Source organism: Rutidosis leptorrhynchoides, chromosome 3 (genome assembly GCF_046630445.1).
Source record: "Rutidosis leptorrhynchoides isolate AG116_Rl617_1_P2 chromosome 3, CSIRO_AGI_Rlap_v1, whole genome shotgun sequence".
NCBI lineage: Eukaryota > Viridiplantae > Streptophyta > Magnoliopsida > Asterales > Asteraceae > Rutidosis > Rutidosis leptorrhynchoides.
Window position 1 is genome coordinate 638,891,982 of NC_092335.1, and position 8,952 is coordinate 638,900,933.

General features: G+C 32.5%; 1 non-coding gene across 1 annotated transcript; it reads right to left on the reverse strand.

Annotated features, from left to right (window-relative positions):
* Positions 1 to 2,952: 2,952 nt before the first annotated feature.
* LOC139903504 (small nucleolar RNA R71) lies at positions 2,953 to 3,059 on the reverse strand. The gene has a single exon (XR_011778319.1). It is a non-coding gene; the product is annotated as a small nucleolar RNA R71 (small nucleolar RNA).
* Positions 3,060 to 8,952: the final 5,893 nt, after the last annotated feature.

Here is an 8,952-nt window from a genome sequence, read left to right on the forward strand (position 1 = left end):
TTATTAAACAAAGTATTAAAATCTTGTTACAGTTTAAGTCCCCAATTAGTTGGGATATTTGACTTCGGGTATAAGGATAATTTGACGAGGACACTCGCACTTTATATTTATGACTGATGGACTGTTTTGGACAAAAACCAGACGGACATATTAAATAATCCAGGACAAAGGACAATTAACCCATGGGCATAAAACTAAAATCAACACGTCAAACATCATGATTACGGAAGTTTAAATAAGCATAATTATTTTATTTCATATTTAATTTCCTTTATTTTATATTTAATTGCACTTCTAATTATCTCATTTTTAATTATTGTCATTGTATTTAATTGCACTTTTAATTATCGTACTTTTTAATTATCGCAATTTTATTTTATCGCACTTTTATTTATCGCAATTTCATTATCGTTATTTAATTTACGCTTTAAATTAAGTCTTTTATTTATTTAATATTTTACATTAGGTTTTAACTGCGACTAAAGTTTTTAAAATCGACAAACCGGTCATTAAACGGTAAAAACCCCCATTTATAATAATAATATTACTTATATATATATTTGTATTTTTATAAAATTAAAACTAATATAGCGTTAAGCTTTGGTTAAAGATTTTTTCCCTGTGGAACGAACCGGACTTACTAAAAACTACACTACTGTACGATTAGGTACACTGCCTATAAGTGTTGTAGCAAGGTTTAAGTATATCCATTCTATAAATAAATAAATATCTTGTGTAAAATTGTATCGTATTTAATAGTTTTTCCTGCTAAAATTTAATAGTATTTTATACCCCTTAGCTTTAACATCAAGTATTTTTGGCGCCGCTGCCGGGAAATCGATTTCTTGCTTAAAAGCCGAAAGCGCAACGCTAATATAAAAAAAAAAATTATTTTTAGTTTACTTTTATAAAACATACGCTTTTGTAAAAATAAAAAAAGAAAACAAAAATATAAATATTTTTAAGAGTTTGTTAAATATTTAAGTTTTATAAAGTTTCTTTATTTTTATTTTATAAAAATATAAGTCTTATTTAAATATTTTGTTTTTATTTAAAATATAAAAAAAAACCGAAAAAAAATATATTAAAAACGGAACCTGTCGAAGTAAAGCCTGATACATGTTTGAGTTTTCCAGCTACGTGTCACGCGACTCGCGGAGCCACCCTGACACCGACAGAAACCCTAATTTCGCATTAATTACGGAGTTTATTATTATTATTATAAAAACCCTAATTAGGTTTTGTTAATTAGTTAATTTAGTTTAGTTTTAATTATTTTATATATTTAGTTTAATTAGTTTAATTAGTTTATAAAATTAATAGTTTTATAAAATAAATAATATAAAAATAATATTTTTATAAAAATTGTACTTTTTACAACTTTTAGTTTATTTTTATATTTTGTCCCTTTTTATTCGTTTTTAGCGTAATTTTTGTATTTTTTGCTCGTATTTAGTTTTACATATAGTTTTTGCTATAGTTATTTTTACTTCTAGATTTTTAGGCTTTGCCGTAAAATCCTTAAGTGCTTTTTCTTTAGACTAAGATTTAAGTGCTCTAGAATTTTGCGACGCCTTTTTAAGTTTTAGTACCTTTTTAAGATATTGCCATTTGGGATATAGTTTTACTTGTAAGCTTTAATATTTTTAGACGCAACTTTTAATTTTTAGTTTTTAGTTCCTTTTTAAGTTTCGACGCGCTACTTTCTTATTTTTATTTTTCGACACCTTTTACCTATGGATCAATTATCACTCCAATTAGTAATCTCAATTTGCAATTTTAATTTTAAGTTAATGATAATAATAAGGTTGGGTTAGTCAAGTGTTTTAAAGTTCTATAAGTCATTTCTCTTTTTCTTTCTTATTTTTCGACGCCTTTTATTTTTCAACCCTTTACTTTTTCGACCTTTTTCGACGCGCTCTTTTTCTTTCTTATTTCTCGTCATTCTAGTTTTTAGGACTTAGAATTTTCTCTATTTCTTATCTAAAACTTCTTAAAATTACAAAAATTTATTTTAAGTGGTTAAATTGATAGACATCAAAATTTTCTGGTTCGTAGTAATAGTTGGATTTGTACGTGGACCGGGTTATTGGAGCCAAACAGTACTCAATTATATTGAGACCAAACGAATCTTGCCCCTCTGCTGCATCTTTTGGCTATTCGAAACGTGGGCAAAATCAGAAAAGTCTATTATTTGGATAACTTATATAATTTTTCTTTTCTTTTAAAAACTAATAGGATATTCGGTGAATGCACCGAGCAAGACGTTCACCACCTTTTGTACGTTCACCACCGGTAACCAGATCAAGAAATCTAGCTAATATTACCGCCGTTGATTTTTCTTTAGAATCATCATCCAGTCGACCAAGTACTCCAATTCAAATTTCCGATAATCCATTTTTTGAACCCGACCTCACAATTGAGAATCCGAAGAATATTCAGGGACGATTCATAGATCCTGAACCATTAATTTTTCCTCCGGAACCACCAATCATTCAAACATAGATTGTTAAGGAACGAACTATTAAATCAGAATCATCTAGTGATTCAGATTCAACAAATTCAATCATGGAAAATCTGGAACCTCTAAGTATGGAAGACCGAATGAGAGCTAAACGCACTGGCCAAGGTCACGCAATTACACATCCAGACATTAATGCGTCAGATTATGAAATCAAAGGACAAATTCTACATATGGTGACTAATCAATGCCAATTTAGTGGTGCGTCGAAGGAAGATCCAAATGAACATCTTCGTACCTTTAATAGGATCTGCACACTATTTAAAATCCGAGAAGTTGAGGATGAACAGATATATCTCATGTTATTTCCCTGAACTTTAAAGGGAGAAGCCAAAGATTGGTTGGAATCGTTACCTGAAGGGGCGATTGATACATGGGACGTTTTAGTTGAAAATTTTCTTAAACAATTCTTTCCGGCATCTAAAGCCGTAAGACTTCAAGGAGAAATTGTTACGTTCACACAGAAAACGAATGAAACTCTATATGAGGCGTGGACTAGATTTGGAAAGTTATTAAGAGGATGTCCGCAACATGGTTTAGACACTTGTCAAATAGTACATATATTCTACCAAGGATGCGACATCACTACAAGGAAAGACATAGATATAGCAGCTGGTGGTTCTATTATGAAGAAAACCGAAACTGATGCTTACAAAATTATTGATAACACTGCTTCCCACTCACATGAGTGGCACCAAGAAAAAGATATCGTTAGATCATCTAAAGCAGCTAGAGCCGATTCTAGCCATGACTTAGATTCCATTTCAGCAAAGATAGATGTTGTCGAGAGACGAATGGAAAAGATGACTAAGGATATACACTCAATACGAATTAGTTGTGAGCAGTGTGGAGGACCACATTTGACAAAAGATTGTCTCAGTATTGAACTAACAATGGAACAAAGAGAGAATATTTCATACATAAACTAAAGACCTGGAAATAATTATCAGAATAATTATCAACCTTCAAGACGGATTTACAATCAAAACCAGAATTATAACCGAAATATTCCATACAACAACCAACAAGGTCCTAGCAATCAACAAGTATCCAATAATACTTACAACCAGCAAAGACCTAATTTTCAAAACAAACCACCACAACAAACCGATGATAAAAAGCCAAATTTAGAAGATATGTTGACGAAGCTAGTTGAAACTCAAACGCAGTTTTTCACATCTCAGAAACAAACTAATGAACAAAATGCCCAAGCATTTAGAAATCAACAAGCTTCTATTCAAAATTTGGAACAAGAAGTAAGTAACCTAGCAAGGTTAATAGGTGAAAGAAAACCGAGAAGTCTACCTAGTGATACAAATGCAAACCCCCGGAATGAAACAACTAAAGCCATTACCACAAGAAGTGGTACAACACTTAAATCACCTGAAATACCTGTAATTTCTGATGAAGCTATTCCTACTCCACAAGAACCACAACCTGAACAAGATAAGGAAAAAGAACCGGTAGTTGAAAAGGTTAATAAAGATAACACAGTTAAGGCAAAACCTTATGTTAAACCATACTAACCACCACTTCCTTACCCGAATAAAATGAAAAAAGAAAAACTTGAAGCCGAGCAATCCAAATTCTTGGATATGTTTAAACAGATAAATGTAAATCTTCCTTTCATTGATGTGATTTCAGGAATACCTAGATATGCTAAATTTATGAAAGATCTAATCACAAATAGAAAGAAAATGGAAGAACTCTTGGCCGTTACTATGAATGCTAATTGTTCAGCAGTGCTGTTGAATAAGATACCAGAAAAATTATCTGATCCAGGAAGTTTCACAATTTCATGTTTTCTGGGTAGTCTTAGTTCAATAGAAGCATTGGCAGACTTAGGTGCTAGTATAAATTTAATGCCGTATTCACTATACGCTAAACTAGACCTTGGAGAATTGAAACCAACAAGAATAAGCATACAACTAGCAGATCGATCAATAAAATATCCTAGAGGGATAATGGAAAACATGCTAGTTAAAGTTGGTACTTTAGTATTTCCAGTAGATTTTGTTGTTCTGGATATGGAAGAAGATTCTCAAGTTCCTCTCATATTAGGAAGACCATTCTTAAACACGGCTAAAGCAATGATAGACGTGTTTGGTAAGAAACTGACCCTAAGTATAGAGGATGAGAGTGTTACCTTTTCAGTTGATAGAGCAATGCAACAACCGCAATCTGCAGATTATACATGTTATTATATTCAAACTATAGATTCACATGCAGAATTGTTAGAAAAATTTCCAGAATTACAAGGAACAGGAGAATGTTATTTAGGAGAAGGAACTGAACCAATTGATGAAACTGAAATGTTAGCTACACTAATGGCTAATGGATATGAACCAACAACAGAAGAAATTCAAATGGTAAAAGAAGAAGAAAGATATTGATATAAATCATCGATAGAAGAACCTCCGAAATTAGAGTTAAAGCCACTTCCAAACCATTTAGAATATGCTTATTTACATGGTGAATCTGAATTACCTGTAATAATATCGTCTTCTCTTCCTGAAAATGAAAAATCTCAACTCATTTATGTGTTAAAAGCTCATAAACCTGCTATTGCATGGAAAATTCATGATATTAAAGGAATAAGTCCTTCGTATTGCACACATAAAATCCTTATGGAAGAAGGTCATAAAACGTATGTGCAACGCCAATGAAGAATAAATCTTAATGTGCAAGATGTAGTTAAGAAAGAAATTATTAAACTGCTTGATGCAGGTTTAATTTATCCAATTTCTGATAGTCCATGGCTAAGCCCAGTTCAATGCGTACCTAAGAAAGGTGGCATGACTGTCATCACAAATGAGAAGAATGAGCTTATTCCTACAAGGACTGTAACAGGATGGCATGTATGTATTGATTATAGAAAATTAAAGGACGCCACCAGAAAAGATCACTTTCCCTTACCTTTCATTGATCAAATGTTGGAAAGGTTAGCCGGAAACAGTTACTATTGTTTTCTAGATGGTTTTTCCGGATACTTTCAAATTCCAATAGCACCCGAGGACCAAGAGAAAACCACGTTCACGTGCCCTTATGGTACTTTTGCTTACAAACGCATGCCATTTGGATTTTGTAACGCCCCTGCAACCTTTCAAAGGTGCATGATGACGATTTTTCATGACATGATAGAAGAATGCATGGAAGTTTTCATGGATGACTCTTCAGTTTTCGGTGATACATTTGAAACATATCTAGTTAATCTTGAACGAATGCTTATTAGATGCGAACAATCAAATCTAGTTCTTAATTGGGAAAAATGCCATTTCATGGTTAAAGAAGGCATCGTTCTTGGACATAAAATTTCAAAGGAAGGAATTGAAGTGGATAGAGCTAAAGTAGATGTAATTGCTAAACTTCCACATCCCACCAATGTTAGAGGAGTTAGGAGTTTTCTAGGGCATGCCGGTTTTTACCGACGTTTCATAAAAGATTTTTCTAAAATTGCCACTCCTATGAATAAACTCCTAGAAAAGGATGCTCCATTCATCTTTTAAGATGAATGTATCAAATCTTTTAATATTCTTAAAGAAAAACTCACTAATACGCCGATCATGAAAACTCCAAATTGGAATTTACCGTTTGAACATATGTGCGATGCAAGTGATTTTGCAATGGGAGTCGTTTTAGGACAAAGGATTGAAAAACGATTTCAACCTATATATTATGCTAGTAAGACGTCACAAGGAGCACAAACGAACTACACAACTACTAAAAAAGAACTCCTTGCTATTGTCTTTGCTTTTGACAAATTTCGTTCATATCTCGTTCTAGCTAAAACGGTGGTCTATACCGACCATTCTGCTCTTAGATACCTATTTTCGAAACAAGATGGTAAACCAAGATTAATCCATTGGATCTTACTCTTACAAGAGTTCGATATTGAAATCCGAGATAAAAGAGGAGTAGAAAATCTCGCCGCTGATCATCTTTCCCGTCTTAAAAATCCCGAATTAGAAGTTCTAAATAAATCGGCCATACAAGACAACTTTCCTGATGAATATCTATTGAAGATAGATTATAATGAAATTCCATGGTTTGCAGACTATGCAAACTACTTAGTATGTGGATTCCTTGAGAAAGGATTGTCGTTCCAAAAATGAAAGAAATTCTTCAGTGATATAAAACACTATTTCTGGGAAGATCCACATTTGTTTAAAAGTTGTCCCGATGGAATAATACGCCGATGTGTATTCGGAGATGAAGCTAGTAAAATCTTAAACCATTGTCACACAGGACCAACAGGAGGGCATTATGGGGCTCAGCTCACAGCAAGAAAAGTTTACGATGCTGGATTCTATTGGCCTACAATTTACAAAGACGCACACCTTCTTTGCAAATCCTGTGATGCTTGTCAAAGGGCCGGAAAAATAAGTCAACGTGATGAAATGCCACAAAATGTCATTCAAGTATGTGAAGTATTTGACATTTGGGGTATTGACTTTATGGGTCCATTTCTAAAATCTCATAATAATCTCTATATTCTAGTAGCCATTGATTATATATCTAAATGGGCGGAAGCACAAGCTCTCCCAACTAACGATGCACGAGTTGTAGTCAACTTTTTAAAACGTCTTTTTGCAAGGTTTGGAACACCGAAAGCTTTAATAAGTGATCGGGGAACTCATTTCTGTAATAATCAACTTGAGAAAGTTCTTAAAATATATGGAGTAACTCATAAAATCTCCACTGCATATCATCCACAGACAAGTGGACAAGTTGAAAATACCAACTGAGCTTTAAAACGTATTCTAGAGAAAACCGTAGGAACAAATCCAAAGGAATGGTCCATAAAATTGGAGGATGCACTCTGGGCTTTTAGAACAGCCTACAAAACTCCAATTGGAACCACACCTTTCAGACTCGTTTATGGAAAAGCATGTCATCTTCCAGTAGAAATTGAACACAAAGCATTTTGGGCTTTGAAGACATGTAATCTTGAATTACATGAAGCTGGACATCTACGATTAAGTCAACTAAACGAATTAGAAGAATTAAGACAAGAAGCATACGAAAATTCGTTAATCTATAAGGAAAGAACAAAGAAATGGCATGATAAAAGAATCAGAAGTTCAAAAGAATTTAAAGAAGGAGACAGAGTTCTTCCTTTCAATTCACGATTCAAGCTATTTCCTGGAAAATTGAAATCAAGATGGTCTGGACCATTCATAGTCAAAAGAGTTTTCCCATACGGAATGATAGAATTAATAAATTCAAATGGGATTGAATTTAAAGTTAATGGTCACAGAGTTAAACACTACATAGATAGTCCGATGGAAGTCAACAACGAAGTTAATCACAATTTCGATACCACAGCTAACTAAGTGTGGGGAGAATCAAGTCTTTAAAGGATAATATGTATTTCTGTTAGAGTTAGATTTTCTGTTTTCGTGTAGTTCTCAAAAATGGAACCCGAATGGTCTTTCCCTAGCAGACCCTAAAGAACTAGTCTTCTCCCCCCATTCTGAATTTTTATTTTTTTAGGTTTTTACGAAATGAAGACTTCCTGTGAACTAAACCATGGTCTAATGCTACACGCTTTGATCACTAAACGTAATAATGACACACTTCCAAGTGAAATAGTATCATTAATCAGAGGTAAATTGGACGGAGTAAGAAAAGAATCCAGATGCGAAGATAATAAGTTACAATTTGGTAAAGGAAAATCAAAATCCGCAGTGAAAAGAAGAGCACGACACCTTGAAAAATGTCACAAATGCGGAAAATGGTCACACGAAGGTAAATGTTCAAATAATCAAACCTATTCAAACACCGAATTTGTTACTTTATGCAGAGATTGACCGTTCATATGTTTAGAAGAAAAACATTGAATGCTCGAGGTTACGCCTATGTAGCCATGGAAAATCAATTAGTCCGACTATCTTATGAGTGGGCTAGAGCATATCACTAAGAAATCTATTTCACAGGTAAGTTTGTACAGTTTTTATTTTTATTTTTATTTTTAACCTTTTGATAATAAACGCTAATTTGTTCGCTATAAAGTATTAAATTGGTATTCGATGAAATTAGGTCTTGCGACCTAAATTATTGATATCATACAAAAATTTATTACATCACTGTGAAATTTACCGTTTATTCTTAATGTATAAATATTTTTAATCAATCAACCTAAAATATTTCAAAAATTCGTCATGAGTTAAATTAGGTCATGGAACCAAAATTACTTTACCGAAAAGAGGGGCGTATATTTTTGATAATATTTGATTGATTAAAGTGGGATAAAAGCCAAAAAGATTTTTAATTTTATTTTTACCATGTTTTTAAAAAATTAATAAATAAATATTAAATAAATATTGTAAACTTTTAAAATTGTAAATATTTGGAAAATTAATATTTTTAATATAAGTTTGTATGTATAAAAACAAAAATATAATTTAAGTTTGGTGTGAATTTATAATATG